General features: G+C 41.8%; 1 protein-coding gene across 1 annotated transcript in view; it reads right to left on the reverse strand.

Moving 5' to 3' along the window:
• The window catches only part of LOC105454843 (protein NRDE2 homolog), a 228,854-nt gene that overhangs the window by 179,442 nt on the left and 30,740 nt on the right, over nucleotides 1-18,672 (reverse strand). The window contains exon 4 of the mRNA XM_011697791.1: nucleotides 3,420-3,476. The gene's annotated coding sequence lies outside the window, so the exon portion shown is untranslated. The remainder of the gene's footprint in view (nucleotides 1-3,419; nucleotides 3,477-18,672) is intronic.

Consider the following 18,672-nt stretch of genomic DNA (forward strand, 5'->3'; position numbering starts at 1 on the left):
CCCGGTAAGCCGCGAGAAACTACGCGCGTCCGGCACTTATATGTGAATTCTCGCCAAAGAATTTACATAGCCGACCACGGTCCGCAATCCACTGGCAAAATGCTTCCACGACACAAGTCTGGAATTAAGGGGAGCTTAAGATTTAACGCGTTTCGACTCGCGAGGATCCTGTTTCGCGGCCCGATAATTCAACCCCACGCCTGACGACGACGACGACGAAGGGTGGCGTCAGAGTTTCGCGCCGAATAACCCGTCGTGCAAAAACAACTCCCGACGTCTGTCCCGTTTTCTCCTCCCAGTTTTCCTCTCGCTCATCCCCCCGTACAACCTTGCGTTGTTTGCCCCCGCGTCCGCCACCCTTTGTTCAGCGACCAGTCGCGTCAAACCTTGCGAGTACTTTGCATAATTTCTCACTTTTGCATAACCGAGTTGCTTCTTTTTTCACGTCCCCGCCTGAAGAAGAAACTAAGGTCGTCGTCCGGAGACTAAACGAATCTACCTTGTCTTCCTTAGCGCGACGGACCTCGGTCTCTATCCCCGAGAAATCAATAACGCCTAACAATTTTTCTTTTATATTACTTTATAGCGCAAACAGCACATTTTTAATGGAAAAAAAATTAATGGCGCTAATAGAATGATAAAGTCTAAGGCGACGTGTAATATAGAATTCCGATGAACTAATAAATCTCAGATGTTTCATCACCAGGGTTTGACAAGATGGGCCCAACCCAAAAAACTCATTGGGCTGGGCTTTTTTAAAAAAATCCGGGTTTTTTCAAAATGAAGATTTTAATGAAGTTAGAGAAACAAGAAACCGCGCGAGAGACTACCACGTCGAATCAGTCTCGAACTCGTTAGCTCGCTCTCGAAAAACGGGCAAAACGGGCGATACGGGGTGAGAGCGACGCAGAAAAAAGCAGGTTCAAATACGCCGTTAGATACCTTTGAAACAAGATTTGGACGTGGTCGCAAAGAAGTTAAGCGGATTTTATCCCTAATTCCAGCGGATGCGCGAACGGCAAATTACGCGAATTCTCGTCTATAGCGAAAGACTATTAGAGACGAAAGTAAAACGGGTTATTCGCACTTCGTCCCGCGAGAGAATAATTTCGATTTTCACGTGTCACGGTCAGGTCTCACCCCGCAAACTGGCCGCTGAACGGTAAACAAACAACACGTCAGCGTGATAAATGCGATGCCAATGTCGATGCACGCTCGTGTCGATGCAAATGCATACCGATGCAAATTAAGACAAAGAAATGATCCTATGTTCGTATGTGTGTGTGTGTGTGTGTGTGTGTGTATTCGTGTTTGCTACTGTCGTGTTTTAAATGATGCTATTTTTCCATTTTACTGTCAAACGCGTCGACCGTAGTCATTCTCTCATTTTACAGGATGTAAATATGGGCGTCAAGTAAATCGTATAGAGTTCTTAATCATTTTGGACTTTCGGAGCGTACAAGTAAAATAAATTTTGCATTTATTATATTTTCTCGCGTGTGTAAAGCTAGCACTCCAACATTAAAATTTCGTAGTTCTAATTAGAATTTTCACTTCATTTTAAAGAGACGAGAGAGTTCCCTACAGTTTATAACAAGAATTTTGAGTGGATATCATAAAAAAATATATAAAATAAAGATATATATAAGAATATATATAAAAAAGTTTTAGTTTTAAAATTTTATGACGAAAGTTTTAATTTTTTAGCTGTATATTTACATTTTTAATAATGTAATATTAAACAAGAAATGTAAATATTATAAAACTTTTAATAAACTTAAAAAATTGTTTCTATGCTCTCACTGATATTCGCTCAAAAATATATCAAGTTAACTTCGAAGATATGATTCACTTTTTAAATATAAAAATAATACGTATAAAAAAACATATATTTCTTAGATTTGTTTGTTTTCGATTTCACAGAAATTGAATCAAGCTGTCTCAAGAGACTTGAAATGTTTCTCTTATTAGGAAACAAAAATATCGATACTGTAATAGCAAAATGTTCTTATTCCATCCCATAGGTGCGTTTAATCTTGCGTGTGCTGTCTGTATACCATGTGCATGTAACGACTGCGTTATAGTCGCATCCCTATTTTCGCCCACACGAGAATATAATAAATACATTTCATCCCGCATCAAATGAGGCGATAATTATAGCGATTATAATAGCGATAATACTCGCTTATTATTAAAATGAAAATGGGAAGGGAGATTACTGAACAAAAAAAAAAAGCAAATATAGTACACAGAAATGAGTGAAATGCGACGCTTCCAGATTGAAACGTAACGCGAGACATTCCTGCAAAGAATGGTGCGTTACGCTGCGTTCGTTCAAAGCGGATTACTACAATGCGAAAACGTACGCAATTACGGGAGACGTGAGGCGTCGACTTTGTCCGACTCCAAGCGCAATGCTCAGTGCATACACGACCATGTTTAGCGAGTAATACGAGCTCTCGCTCTCTCTTTCTCCCTTTCTCCGCATCGTTTCTACCCAAAAGAACGACCAGAGTTCTTGTATTCACCGACGTAATATAATATTCGCGCTGTGCTTCCGCGGTAACAATGGTATTACGGATTACTCGCCCTATTTTACACGGGCACCGTTGTGAAATGTGGCCGAGAGAGCCGCGTCTTTATCTCACAGCGCGGATAATGGGAAATCTCTCGGATTGTTAAGTCGTCGCCAATGGTGTCTTTGAGCGACGGTGAATTAATTAAACTGCAACTAATCGGATCGCGCTAATTTCGTAATTCGCGAAAGGTACAACGACATGCGGGATAATTAAAAATTGTTTCGCTCCGTTGATCGGCGCGCGATACTTTGCGACGAAACTTCCCCGACTTCGACGTACATTTATGCACTCCCGAATTGCGAGTAATGTTGCACAATGTGCCCGTGCATGAGGTGTATGAAAGTTTTCGTAATCTGCGAAGCTATTACGTTCGATACACCTCTGGCGAATAATACATGGGGTGATTAATACGCGCATAAATGGAAAGCAGTTTCCTATTCCTCTTCTAGGAGAGCATCGGATTGCGAGCAACCTGTTTCTCCTTCTCCTTTCCCTTCCCCCCCTCGCTCTTAAGCATCATCATTCATTGTATCGCGTAACTAGCACAATTATACCCCTTCTTGAACACGCGTTGAATGGCACACGCGGCGACCCTTTCGAGCGTAATTCCAATGGCGGGATTACGCCAATTATGTGAATGCCGCATGTTAATGCGGTTGATAAATCTCATTCTGCGGATGATATCTCTGTGCTAACGGGTCTAACGGCGCTAACGTGCGGTGTGAAATTTAGTCAATGTGTTTCAACATGAGAGCAAGTTAGAAAATAACGATATATGATAAAAACAAAGAAATATTTCTAATTATTTAAATTAAATCACAAAAATGTCATTTAACTCACCGGGTTTTTTACTTCACCGGGGGTTTTATTAGGTTGGACCCACTTTAAAAAATCCACCTGTAACATTTCACAAAAAAAAAATTTAATAATAATATAAACAAAATACTTAATATAAAGTAATACAAATAAATATAATTTAATGTTATAAAACAAGACATATTAAAATTGGCATAAAAATAGGATACATAATGAAATTGAATTAATGTATTTTACATTTTAGTTCCAATCAATATTTACATCCTTATTAGATCGCAAAAAACGACAAACTACTTTTACAAGCTTTATGGCTTTTTTTATTCCAAGTCAATTTCGTAGTTTCGACCAGACAAATCCAAAAATTAAAAAAAATCGCTCAAAATAAATGCTGAAGACGCAGGACAAGACAGTAAATTTAAAAAAAAATCGCAGAATACTCTTGGTAAATTAAATAAAGTAAAATTAAGATTATAATTGTATTATTGAGTACAATTGTGTTGTTATGCGAACAAAAAAAAATTGTAGTTTTTATAACTTTTCGATAAAGAGCTATTAGCTAGCTCTTCTTTAAACTATTATTTTGTATTCTGATAATATTTTACTGATTAAGGATCAATTTAGCATTTGGATTATACGTGGCTGCAAACCAGTTATGGTAAACCGGGCTAATGCATGCTTATCGCTAGTTGTGCAAATACCGCGAGCGCAAATAATGCGCATTTTAATGTGCTCAACAAAAACTGAGTGTTCATGCTACTGGTTAGCGTAAGCCAGATTAAGCCGCGTTATCCTGCGCAGCGCTGGACGATTGAACGGACGAGAGGCGAAGCCGAGATGTTTTATGAGGATTACTCGTGGAAATGCCAACAAGGACGCATGCAAAGCTTCCCGATAAACGGGACAAATCGTATTGACAAATCTCCCATCCAACGTAGGTAAAATCGAGTCCGAACTGATCAAAGAACCAATGGATAAATGAACCCCGCGGGCGGTATACGAGCGCTCTATCACCGCTATCGTTGCATAATTGTACATACACATCCACCTCGTAGGGCGTAAATCGATCTTGAACACGCAAACTTCGGGCAATCGATCAACAAACGACGGTCGCTCGCCCATTCGGAGGCTGTACACGAAGAAGACATGGATCATACAATCGCGATCGCGCAACGAGACGCTCATGTGAGCAGATTTGCCGTCCGTACCGTTCCCTATTATTTGTGTCCGCGATTGTAGGCCGTGGCAAGGCCACCGGAGGCAATAAATCGATCCAGGGAGGCCAATTCCGCTTCGATCGTTCGTCCCACCTAATCTCGTTCGAGCCGCTTCCGGAGTGCGATTTTATCGGAATCCTATTCGCGTGTCTTCGTGTTCGCGGTTTCTCGTTCCCCCGTGTCCTGGCCACGACAGTTTTCCCGTGTACCTGGCTGATATTTTATACATTAGCGTGTGCCTTCTAGCACTTTGTAAATCAATTTTTACATTGCCTCTTGAATCGAATTTAAGTGTCTCAGTGGGATCGGAGCGAGCAACCGCAGACGAAACAGGGAAACGCTTTTGAATACGAAACAGATTCGCCCTCATATCGCATTTTGCCGCCGGTTACGAGAGTGTTCTCTTATAAAATCTGTTTCCAAAGATGCTATTGTTTGGAGGGGAAGAGATCGAGTACAGTAAACGATCGCGTACATGCTCGCATATTGTTTAAAGTACCGATTTGAATACAACATCGTTGTAACATCGTAAAACGACAACAGACTTTTATACGAATTTCTTCCTCGTTTGAAATCAATGAATGGCACTTTCTGCAGTTTTACGAAATTGAGAGTAAAATGAAATAATAAACGAGTGAAGCTATGCTTATTACAAACGGCAATACAAACATTTCACAAAGATCCGCAAACTGTGCAAACTTAGAGTAATTCCAAAAGCCTGCAGTCAACGTGTTTAACATGCATGAGCAAACAATTAGTATTTATCTTGTTGCATCGCGTGTATTACTGTCAAAGACCGGGAGCCTCGCAGTGCAAATAAGCGTATCGATAAACAACGGTTAGACGCGTTACACATCGCTGTCACGACGCTACCGCGAATGCGTCAAAGTGAATCGCCATATCGTCATAATAGCACACATCAAAGTTATTGACCATAATTAAGGGCCTCTACTTAACGATCGATAATCGATCGGTTCGGATATGCCTGTGACCACGGGGTCAACGATCTCTTCCTTCTGTATCGGATATGATCGATGATGGATGTCATCAGGGAGCGAGCGTCAAATGATTTATCGGACTTTGACCATCCACCACGGCGTTGATGTTCTCTCGTATGCACCCTTTAAGACCCAGCACCCTTAACTTCATCTATTTCGGAACTGTCCCGACTGTACACTGTCCCTACAATTACTTTCGGTTCGCGTGCACGACTGGCAAAATGTTTGACGGCAGAGGAACATCGGAAATAGCGACGATGCGAGATAATAGAATTACGCTGTATGATTAAATTAAACTCCTTGCTGAAATGCTGACGCGACCTCGAATTACGAGACTCGATGGTACATAGCTTCGTACGTTGCTACGCGCGGAACGTTTCATTAATTGCCACATGAAACGTTCGTCAAATAACCTCAATTAAGTGTTTGCTTACTTTATCACCGCGGTTATACTTTGTTAACTCATAATACTTCCCTTTGTGCCATCGCCCAGAATTTGTACCGATGCGATATTACATTTGTTACATTCCATGACAGACTGCATCGTCGAATGTTTAAATACTTGAGGTAACAACTGCGATAGCGTATAGCGTGTTCTCAGCGAGACGTATTTAATCAGTGAGGATATCATTAATCTTTTGAAGCAGCGCCAAGTTTAATATTCTCATGGAATATTACGTGCACGACATCCAGCGGAAATCTGTCTTCGACGACAAATATTCTTTCTCGCGGAACTTTTTCTGCTAACGTATAATCGACGAATCTCGCAGAATTGCGATACCTTCGCTGAACATTCGTAGAGCTAAAGAGTTAGATGGTAATAATATAAAAAATATGATTTTAGTGATATATAATATATCCACAATTAATCGCAATAAATCCAAAATTAGTATTAGACGTGTGATTATTTTAAGACCGTTGTATTTTGCAATACGAGTCTGTGTGTATATAAAATCAACTGCAACCTGCGGAATTCAATGCTGCCGAATCGTGAAAGCATTCGCGTGTAGTTTAAACGATCTTCCTGGCTCCTATTGTATAATTCAATAAAATTTGAATTTATTGCCTTGCTCGCGATGCGAATGGCGATTGCTCAGGAACGGTTCATTGGAGAATTCGGCGTATGAGAGAATCTCACGTATATACATACTTTTCTATTCTTTTATGTATTTATAAAGAATACGCTCGTTTATACAGTGATACATATTAAATGATTTTTTATTTTTACATTTTTGCTTGAAATCTCCACGGAGGAAAATTCGTTCCTCCGAATGGAGGCAAACGTCGTCGTATCGCCCTATCGTTTTCTTATATATCTTTTTGCCGGAGGCCGCTGTGCACCCAAAATGCGATCTCGCCATCGTGTGCAGCGAATGCACATTTATACGACGACACAGGAGCCAGGAAGCGGGGCAGCTTCCGATCTTTCTCTCCGTACTCGAGGCATTGTATTCAACGTGCCGCACGATAACCGGCATTATCCGGACACGTTGTGATTTTCCGCGGAAAATAAACCCACCGCTGTTTCCGCGGCGTGCCGGGAATACACGACGTGAAGTCGACAAGAGCGAAAAGTCTCGACGGTTGACCGAGCCGACGCCGTCGACGACGACGACAGTAGCAGCGACGGCGATGCGAGAAAGAGAGGCTCAGCTGTACACGATCGGTGAATACACAACGCACAACGAAATTGATCTTATTTTCCGCTCTCACGCATCCTTCCGCCATTTTCCGTTTACCCTTGACGCGTTTCGATAGTATTTGCGCACCGAGTGTATCGCCGATAAGGCTGGAATAATCGCTTCGCGACTATCGCGTTATACAGTCGAGAGACCACGAAATGATTCTCCACCGTACTATAGATGCAATTGAAGACGATATAATCCGGGCACGCGTTTAACGTTACTACACCACGTGCCAAATACAAATCGCTGAATATCGCTAAACTGTCACGCGGAAAAAATAGAATTTTTAAATAATGAAACCATGATGAATAACAATCACGCGAAAAATATTAATACCTCGTGCATTTAGAGAAATAAAAAAATATATACGCGCGGAATCACCGATATACCTATGCTCCCCCAAGCGGCTCACGTTCTTGACATATCACGTCGCGAAAAATAAAAAGTCCGCTTTGGCGATATTCGTAGCGCGTCGTTTTACTTCCTGGTGCACGGTATCGCGCAGCAAACGCGACATCATTGGCTTTGCGACGAGTCGAACAATCGGCAAAATCGTGGGCGATTTAAGCACGCATACATCGATGTGTCGCGCCGAATGTGTGCGCGCGGCCGTTCGCGCTCTCGCGCGCATTCGGCGCGATAACACCGTCGGCGAGCAATCGGTAAACAGATTAAAGCGCATTCGGCGAGTCACGCAGGTGAGCGCCAATTGCGTTCATTATTAACGTAATCAGGTGCAGCTGAGCCACGCATGAATACGCTTCGCAACGCGAGCGGTTAACGTTAACGATCGCGTCCGTTGGCGACGGTCGCGTTGGCAGAGTCGTTACACGTTGTCGAATCAGAGTTTCCGATTACCGCGTCCGATAATGAGCCTCGAATCCATCTAAAAAAAAATGACTCATGCCAATTCGCATCTGGTGCCACGTCGCGCGAACAAATTCGAGACTCTCAAACAGCAGGATAACGCGTATTTCTCTCGTACACAAATATCTTCCGATAACGAGAATATTGATACGCGAATATTTTCAAATAATTTTTCGGACACGAGATTGTCTAAATATAAAATATTGGATAATAAATATAAAATATTTGTTTTCCAACGCGCGAATTAATTGTATCATATTTCTCACATCGAGACGAGTGTTTGTCAAAGTAAATTATATATTATGTGCAATCTCCTATAATTTATAATATCTAAGAAATAAATGTATTATTTTAAATATGCCTAGTGCACAATTATTCATCTGCTATCTCTTCGCGTTCGCTCGTGTTACACGGCAGAACAAAACACTCGCGAGCAACAAGTAATTTCGCGGTAGAACATTTCAAAATTCCTCTCGTTCGCTTCTCAACGCGCATCGCATGGTCGGATGTTGCAAGAGGCAACGATACTTCCGATAGCGAGCATTGTGAGCGAAGGGGACGGAGGAGAGATTCTCTAAATGGAGGGCTCTCTTTGCTTTTCAGACTGCGGATCTTAACGGGATTTTGATTTCAGTGGGTGGAGACGAGCTGAGCGAAAAGGAGACAGTTTCCTCGCGTCTTATGCTGGTATAGCGAGCGATATAAGCATCAAACCTCTGCACTGCGCTTCCTCTGGCACGCGGGACAAGAGAAAAAGAGAAAGATAGATGAAAAGAGAGAGACAATCCTAAAGACGAGGCTACATTTACATTTCTCGACACTTAGATGCGGGCGGCAGGGCCGGCGCGTTATGCAAATCTTAATTTGCCTCACCGGAAAACTCGTAAAATCTCCGTGCTTTTCCGCAATAAACCCTAAAATTACTTCGCACGCTTCCCTCCTTGCTTTAGCCACCTTCCTTCCATACATTTTGCGTACGGAGATCCGAGCAATCGTTCGCGGGAGCACCCTTCGCTGGAATTAACGACGTTCGCGTCGAGGGAAAGAAAAAAAACCATCGAAATCGAATGCTATCACGCCGCACGCGCGATACCGAGCGAGGATCAGTAAACACCCTCGCGGGTCCTATTTGCAACAAACACTCGTGGGGGTTAAATCTTGATTTTCCCACGCGCCACTATATCATTAGCGCGTTATCGTTCAGCGAGTACCAGGAGAGAATGATCAATTAGCGGGGCCGCTCTGAAACGTACGCATTTCGCGGCAACGGTTATAGTCGATGATTATTAGATACACGTACATGTAATTCGATTCGTTTAATTATCGTAACAGTGCGGCCGCCATGGCCGATTTAAAAAAATCGGTGCGTCTGACGCACCGGCACATATTCAGCGCGCCCGCGATTTCCTCGTGCGTGTAATGGGTGCGCCCCGCATCTCCGAAAATGTAGGTGCATCGCTATTTACAGCGATGATTACTCATTCACTCGATAAATCATAATTTGCCCGTCAGCCTGCGACACACCGGGCGATACACGGCGCGAATGACAGCCCCGGCCCCCTCGCCGCAGCCATGCACGAGGGAACCGGCAGATCACCCGCTATATAATTTAGGTGATTTAAAGCGAGCGATAATATGGTGTAACATAGCTAACCGAATTGATTCAATGGCGATGCTTCCGTAATTTCGCGGAGAGCAACCGCGATTCCGACAGGGAATGGAGGTGAGAGGGAGAGGCTTGTCCACGTTATTTAGCTAAATCATCTTCGCAGTGCTACGTATATTGTATGCGACTGTATCAAATTTCAATGACAGAGCCTCCCAATGACAGAAAATCAATACCTGAAACAATATTTCCATTTCTATATTTTTAGTTCAAGTTTAATTTTATGTTAATTTTTCATAAAAATTGCTTTTAATTCCATTATGTTTCTCAATAAAAAATTTATAAGAACTTATTATTTGCGAGATTTCAATTTGTATCTTGATAATTGTTAAAATGTACTGAATAAGGGTTTGAATTCGCACCCATTAAACGCAGCTGATAAAGCGTGCTGATTAGTTTATATTACCGCGCGCGCGACGCAACAGCAATAATCCCTCTAATTACTAATGCTCTAAAGAGATGAAATTGTCGCTCGAATGAAATTGATATACCGGCATCCTACTAATGGACCATAAAACACATTAAGCTGCAACAAGGATCGCGTTTCATCCCTCGAAAATTCTCGCGGCGCAGGCGTGTAAAACTTAATCCCGAGAAGAACAAGCGAACGCGAAGCTTTAAACACATTCGCTCACCTTCAGACTATTTCGAAAATCCAGCTATGCGTTTTTATATCCACGATACGGTATCGACAAGTGAAGATCTTCGTGCGTATTGCAAGTGTATGTGCGTCGAGACTTGAATGCATAAGTAAAAGAAGGAAAGAAAGAAAGAAAGAACGGAAGGCGAGAAGGAGAGCGCAAGAAGAAAATACCCTGTTCCAAACCATCTCCAATCGTATTTTCATTTCCTCCGCGGTCTCGTCTCACCCGCTTCTCTTCCATTAGCCGATTGTATTCCGATTGTAGATGAGTCTCGTCGAAAATCCTCGATTGTATTCTAAATAAGCGTGGCTACGAGCCGATAATCTCGTCGTTACGAGAACCTTAACACCCGAGTGATCCGGAAACAATTCGAAGGAGCGGGTTAAAACAATTCGAAGAAACGTGAAGATAAACGATAGAGAAGTATCTCTACTCGATTTTATCGAAATTTACATAGCACGATAACTTTAATACATTGAAATACAATTCGTTCAAAAGAAAAATAAATGTTGTAGATGTAACGCGTTAGAGTTGTAGTTTTACACTATCAAATAAATTGAACGTTTCGTATATAACTTTCATTGTATGTGTCTTATTATAGTATATTTTTTAAATCAAAGATTTGATTTGATTTCAGAGATAGAAAGTTTCCGAAAAATAAAGCTTTTTAAATAAATTTATGTCAGTTAATAAATCGTATCTAGTTACACAATTACTATTCGAACTGATATGTCTCTTCCAAGACATAATAAATAATCGCGCCCCCGAGTTTCCCCGAGAATGTAACCGTCAGCTTCGCGCTTCTCGTGTAATACGTTTCGAAATTGAAATCGCATTCGAGAAAGAGACTGCTACGACCGTGGGCGCATGTTCGCCGCTACCAACCCCGGGCAGAGACGAGCAACGAGCAAATAAACGGAGGTCAGCAGGCGGGGGTGGCTAACGCTCTCCCGGAGAGAAGGATGGACGCATGGAAGTTCTATTTTGTTTAATTTCGCCTGGCGCTCATCCCGCGCACGACGTTGGTAGCCAACTGTATCGACCGACTGTCTAGCAGAGTAAAATACACCGGAGGTCCATCATCCTCGGAGGGGATTAGCCGCAAGCATTGACATAATAAGCTTCTTTTATCTCGCGATATAACACTTGGTTAATTATTACGTGCACCAACTTTCGTAATTACTAAATGACTACTTTACCTAAATTAACTTGAACGAAGTTCCGCTTTTCCTAGGAATAAGAAATTTCAGAAACGAGATTGAGGATAAAATTAATGGATTAAACGTCATTTTTCTTTTCAAGCAAGAAAATTTCATAATTTTTTTGCGAATCTTATCGTTTACACCATTTCCATTATTTTACGAATTTTATGACTATGAAACATATTTCATATTTCTCTGTATTGATATATGATACATGGTCATGTTGAAAAAAACATTTTTCACTATTACTCGTGCAGCGACAGAGTCGCGTCAAAGACACCATCAAAAAACCATAGCTGTCGATCAAATCTCCCCTTGCAGATAAAAATTTCGCGATGAAAAAAAATTTGATCTGAATGCAGAAATAAAATACGCTTTAATATTTCTAATTATCCATCATTAAAATGGAAATTGCCGTACTGCGAAAGGACGTTCGCAGCGACGTTACTGTGTACCTCATTAATGGAGTAGACTATTTTGTTAATTAGACCGACCACAGCTGAGAGGATGAAAACCCGATACGGAGAGACAGACGGATTGTGCGAGAGAGCGCGAATTAGAGAGAAAGAGAGGGGGCAAGGGTTAAAAGCGAGAGAGAGAGAGAGAAGCGATAGATGCAGCGGATGGTAGTGACGTTTCTGGTTGCAGCCAGATGCTTCGCATCTATGCAAAGAAGGGCGAGGGTTGTGCAAGATTCCAATGCCCGATTAGGGGTTCGATTTAAAGCCGGTAGATGAAAGTTTGCGTTCGACGGCGCACCGTTCGGATGAAATGAAAGTCGGGACACGCCGCACCGTCGCCATATTCGATCGCAAATCGGGATTTCTGCCATATATAATAGTTGGACGCCTTCTGCGTTGGTAGTTGTAAACGCATATACGTCTAGACCTGTGTGTACGGGACGAATTGCGACGGGATGGCGAGGATTGGCATATTTAAATTGGCTCGATCCCGACGAGATCGACTCGTCGCGCTCGTGGCAGGTTCGTACCACTTCCGCCGAATTGCTGAATCGCCGTATAATGCGCGGTTCGTGATTTCGTCGAACGTAACAGCCCGAAATAGGATTGTCGACGTGTTATTTGGGACTTCTAAGAATTAATAATTTTTACCGTAGCCAGTTAGCTTTGTCGAACTATTTTTCAAGTAAGTCCATTTCCAAAGATAGAATTACTTTATCATTTTTACCATTTTTTAAATAACTTTTTAACAGCGTCGGGATGCGTATAATATAGCAAAACGAGATTAACAGAAAATCGAATAGAAGTTTCGGACTCTGTCTCCGTTCAACTTGTGACGATACACAATGCGACATACAAAATGATACAACTGCTTAAATCCGCGATAGGAGTCAAAGGATTCGTACGGTTTGTGAAACTCGCTACAAGCCCGCGGGATGTGGCATAGAATGGGCGGGGATTAAATCCGCAGCAGTTATAAACATCACCGACCAGCTTACGGTAATTCCGTGCCCCATGTAATGGCATGAGCAGCGCGCCTCCCCACAAACGCGAGACCGCAAAGTCGAGAGGCATCTTACTGCGGTGCTTACGGAATGCGGTGTTTTAATACCTAGAGTCTCTCAGTCGCGAAATCTCGGTTGTCTTTCCAACGAATTGGAAGTCAAAGGATCGCTAAATTGCAATCTGTTCTCCGCGGAAAAAATATACCAACTATTGTTAGCGTAATGAAGCGTGCAATTTATCAACGTCATTAAATTCTATTTTGTTCCATTGTAACTTACTTTTCAAAAAATATGGTACAAACAAAAGGTCAAACGTAATTTGTGATATTAAAAATTGGTATATGGATAAATATTTATCTAAAATTAGTGACAAAAAACTTTATCAAAACTAGTAAAAAAGATAACTTTTTAAAAAAAGTAGATTTGTAACAAATATTTTTTAAAACGTAACTTTGAAAAATATATCAACGAATTTTTAAATCGCAAAAACTGAAAGCTAACTAAAAAACTTATTAGAAAAGACTTATTAGAAATTCACGATATAAAGATAGCAGCGCCATGTGTTATCATGGTAATTTGCACATTTATAAATCACTGCATCTCTAGATGAAAATCCAGCAACTTTCACGGCAAAGAAATAAACGTGCCTCGATCGAAGTAAGGTCAAAGGAATCCGCGTACCGTAATCCCGCAATTTCCTTCGCCAAGGCCAACTGACGTCCTTTGAATTAGGAAATTCCTGGAATTAGGAAATGTATACCTCGCGAAGTAGAATAATTCCCTACTGCCTTTGATCATTCTCACGATTATTTACGCATCTTCTACATCAAGAAACAACAATGTTACACGACAGCTATATATATTGTACAGTATATGTATGACCATCCTGTAAGCTTGTTATTACTGAATACTATTGCATTACCATAACACTGACTCCTAACAATTTACAACGCGACAGTAACAATCTTTAAAGAATTAATATTATCCTACTTCTTTTCATTATACATTCTTCCGAGTCCTTTGCCTCTTATCGAAGCGTGACCCCTCATCGTATTTCTGTGATGTACTGCATTATTCACAATTTATACAGATATACGAGACCTACATTTTTAACGCTAGTTCCTTAATATTTAGAGGGATTTTCATAGCAAGGTGTACTCTCGATGGATTGCCGCTGCCTTCCAAAAGGTAACGATCGAATAAAAATCCGTTGTTTTTAGTCGGACTTGAACGGGCACCGAAAGACGCATAACTCTCTGCGCCATGGTCACTACAAGTTCATTATACATATACATATACTATAATTTAATCTTTATCAACTTCTATATTACAAATAAATTTATTATACATAAATAAAAAATTATGTATTTTGTGAAATTATAGAACTATAAATTTCTATAAATAAAACTGATATCGTTGAATATTTAATTTTATTGCACATTGCAATGTTTTTTTTTAACATTTTAACATTCATCTACCTTTCATGTTCGCCACTTCTAGAAGGATCTATAACAACGTGAGAATTTAGGACGTGAACGGATTGTTAAACCGACATTAATTCCATATCAACTAATGCCTACAAAGCAGAGTACGCTGACCTTAGTTAGATTGCGTTTGCATTACGAATTCGAGCGGAATGTCACTGCCGAGCGGCTCGGCTGTCACGATTTACAGTTCACACATCGTGAATTGTCGACGGATGACCGATTCGGTGCAAATCAGTGGCTTCCCCTGCACACGGAGAACGCGAAGTGATTCCGTCGTCGGTGGGAACTCTGAAGATAAAAGGATCACAACTGTGCATTACTAACTAAATTTAGTTTCAATCGTGCAACCGCCCGGAATATTGATCACGTTGAGAGTGCCGTCACGAATTAACGAGAAGCACGGTGCGAAAAAAAGGGGGGAAAAAAAGAATTTCATTCTATGATTTCGAAACGAACTAGAAATACGAGTGGGTTATTTTAAAAGACGTTTTCTCTCATGGATGTGAAATTCGGAATTTTTTGTAACAGTCGATCGAAACACACAATGGGACGTGTCGTCGAGATTCGAAAGTGCCCGAAATATTCGGAGCGTATATGGTCGTGTAAAATTTATGGCGCACTCTTTTTGCGCGCGAGTAATACCACAACGTATAATCACTTTAACGATCAATTACAATATACCCCATAAATCACATTGATAGAAATGGAGTTGTGCGCGACTTCCACATGCAACTCGCGCGCGCACGCGTCACAATGAAGCTCACATGTTGTCCGAGAGGAGCACTCGCGCCGCTTCATCAGAAATGAGTTATTTTTATCAAGGCACGCATCAATCACAGGAATATCAAGCTGCTTGACATTTCATCAACGTCGCGCGCGTAGAGAATCGCGGAAAGCACGCGGCGGGAGATAAAACAAGACGGATGGAGGTTGCACGTACTTTCGAAGACACCTCGTGAGAAAAATGTTTTCCCCACATCTCGCGCTCACTTGTATGAGAATTTGATTATGAAGATCGAGCGAGTCAGCCGATATATCGCGTCAAGACAAAACAAGATAGATCACGCGCCGACTAAACGACTCGACGGATTTTTGCGGGAAACGCGCCGGATGTGCGCGAACTGCATTCTCCCTCTTCTTATCTCTTCATTCGCACGACTGTCGTGGGATCACGTTTATCGGGAACTATCGTGGCTACGGATCCATTCGTTACAAAGATTTGCTGCGATCCGCGGCGCAAGTTTGCGCACTGGCCGCGGAGTTACAAGAAGGCCGGGTCGGACGTAACGAGGATTTATCGCGGCCTTGCCGGAAAGAAAATACATCACGACACGTTTGACCTCGACCAACTGGGGCAAAAACGATAGATTAACAACCGCGGTGGCAATTTGTCATCTCGCGGTGCTGCGCTGCCAACACCACGTATCCCTAAAACGATGTTTTATGTCTTTCCTCTCTTTCTCTCTCTCTCTCTCTCTCTCTCTCTATCTCTCTCACTTTACTGTGTCGATCTTTCTCATAGACGTATATTAGTTTGCGTTCAAACGGGGTCTCGCAAGTAAAATTATCAAGCACAATACAGATGGTAGCTTGGAAGGCACGGTTATTACGCCGAAATACCGCCGAGCGGAGTATAGTGCTTCAAACCAGACGCGGTAATATCGTTTCACGGAATTCGCCTTTAGCCTCCTTTCCCGACCAAGAATTACTGCACCGCGTTTACGACGGATATCAGAAGATATCCGCTCCTTCGACTACCGACTGCTCTATATCTCCCGAAAATGTACTGCGGATAGTTGTCGTAACGGGAACGTTATCGTACCGCGTTGTGATTTATGCTCACTTTCGATACCTGTGCTATCGATCGTTTCCCCGGCGTGGAAACGCGACAAGGAAACCTCGAACGGTCGTAATAATTTAAGCTCGGGAAAACCAATCGACCGAATGCATTGACAATAAGCTGTGATCAACGACAATGTCCATAATTTTAACCGCGTACCGATTCGTTTGATATAAATTACAAATGTATAAAATTCATCAACTAGATAGACAACAACAAGCAAGCAATTTAAACTCAATTAAAGACACATTTTCATATATGTAGATTCAAATAACGCATATAAATGTACCTTGTTATAAATCTGCGGCATGTTCAGCTTGTGCACGAAAAAGATGGTGGTGAGTTAAATAATTAGTGCCACTCGACGCAATGTAACTATTTAAGTTACATGCAAATGTGCTCATTGTAAGCTATTGTAACCAAACACTTCATTGTCGAGCACACAAAATATTACGTTGGTACTGATAGGACAATCTGCGCAGTTAGCAAAATGCACGATACACGTCCCACCGTGTTAACTTGTTGACAATTGGACCGTAATTACCGCGGACTTGGCATTGCGCCGTCCGCAATTTCGCCAGCCGCACCCTGATATTGCGCGCGTCCACCACAGACGATCGGTTAGTTGCACTTTAAACGCGCGTAATATGCCCGATATTGGGTGACAAATGACATCCCAACCGGTAATGAATATGAACAAGAATTACCTGGGTGAATAAGCAATTTATCAATGTTTAAACCGACATTTTCATCGAGTGCCAATAATTATCGCAACAGCGATATAATATATCACACTATAATCATACGCTTATTTTCTACTGATAATACATTGCATTAACATTGATGCATGATACGTTACATTAGGCATTTTAGCGATTAATAATTCATCGATTTCTCAATTCCAAATTTTCGTAGATTATCAGCAATTATCATAATAATGTAATCTTTACATATATATAATTATCATCAATTTTCCGTATTATCTCAAAGCTGTCGAAATTGCAAAATCACACGTCACCAGAAATTGCTACCGCATTCGGTACACAGAGAGAGATGAACGTCATAAACTCGATTACGAGACAAATATTTGCAATGACTAACAAGCTCGCAGCGAGATAGCGCGAGATAGATCCTTAAAAAAAAAATGTAACTTTGACGCAGCTCCGAGGGGAGAAAGTTTACTTTAAGGTTGACCTATCTCGCGGTGTAAGGAAAAGAACACGTCCGCGCGCCGTGTGCGACGATACACCACAAGCCCGGTTATACGTGCAATCCGACACGTAGTTTGCGATAGCGTGGCGGCGGGTTTACTGTCAAAGAATAGTTTACAGTCACGCGCCGACGAAAGATGGGCACGGCATACATGGGCACGTAACCGGCGCCGCGCTGGTACGGTTTTCACGGGCGTTGCAGTAGCAGCGGCAGAGAGCAGCAGCACCGAAGGCGAGCGAAACGGGCACGAAGAATTCCTTGCACTCTGGGCATCCATGCGGAGAATTCCGGGCACGTAAATCTTGGCAAATCTTACGAACACAGCTCTCTCCCTCCCCCCCCCCTCCCCTCGTCTCTCTCGCTTGCTCTCTCTCTCTCTTGGTCTCGATCCCATAGCTTTCATCCTCCTCCTCCTCTCCGCGTTCAGCCCTTTCGGAACTGCTACACTCGTACCATCGCTTTGATTCACTCCGCTGTCTTTTATTCTGTATTTTTGACAAGGTCGGTAACAGAGAACGGGACGCGTTTCCTGCCCGAAAAACCGGCGGGATATTTCCTTTTAACCGCATTTCAAAGTCCCTTAGGCGAAATACCCTCTGTGAACACGGACTCCTGACTGCATATACACGCGGTCTGATCTCTCTTTCAATTTCAATCCTCGGGATAAACACGAGGAGAAACCTCTCGTGAACTTTAATATCCGCGCCTGCTCTCTGTTAAATGAAATACAAATTTTTCAAACGCACGAACGCAGATATTGGCAAGTACTCTGCGTAAACAGCAATGTTTTAGTCGAACAATTTGATTTCGCTCGAATGAATCTTATGCATTTTGCGAAGCACGTATAACGCTTTGCTTTCTCTTTATTTTTATAAACCTGTTACACGTTATAGTCACATAAATTGTATCCTACAACACTCATTCGCGTTTTAAAATTCAATTAAAAACATCTTTATTCAATCTCTAATAAGAATATGGTTATTAAATCGTTTATAAT

This window comes from Wasmannia auropunctata, unplaced genomic scaffold (genome assembly GCF_000956235.1).
Source record: "Wasmannia auropunctata unplaced genomic scaffold, wasmannia.A_1.0 LD336116.1, whole genome shotgun sequence".
NCBI classification, from domain to species: domain Eukaryota; kingdom Metazoa; phylum Arthropoda; class Insecta; order Hymenoptera; family Formicidae; genus Wasmannia; species Wasmannia auropunctata.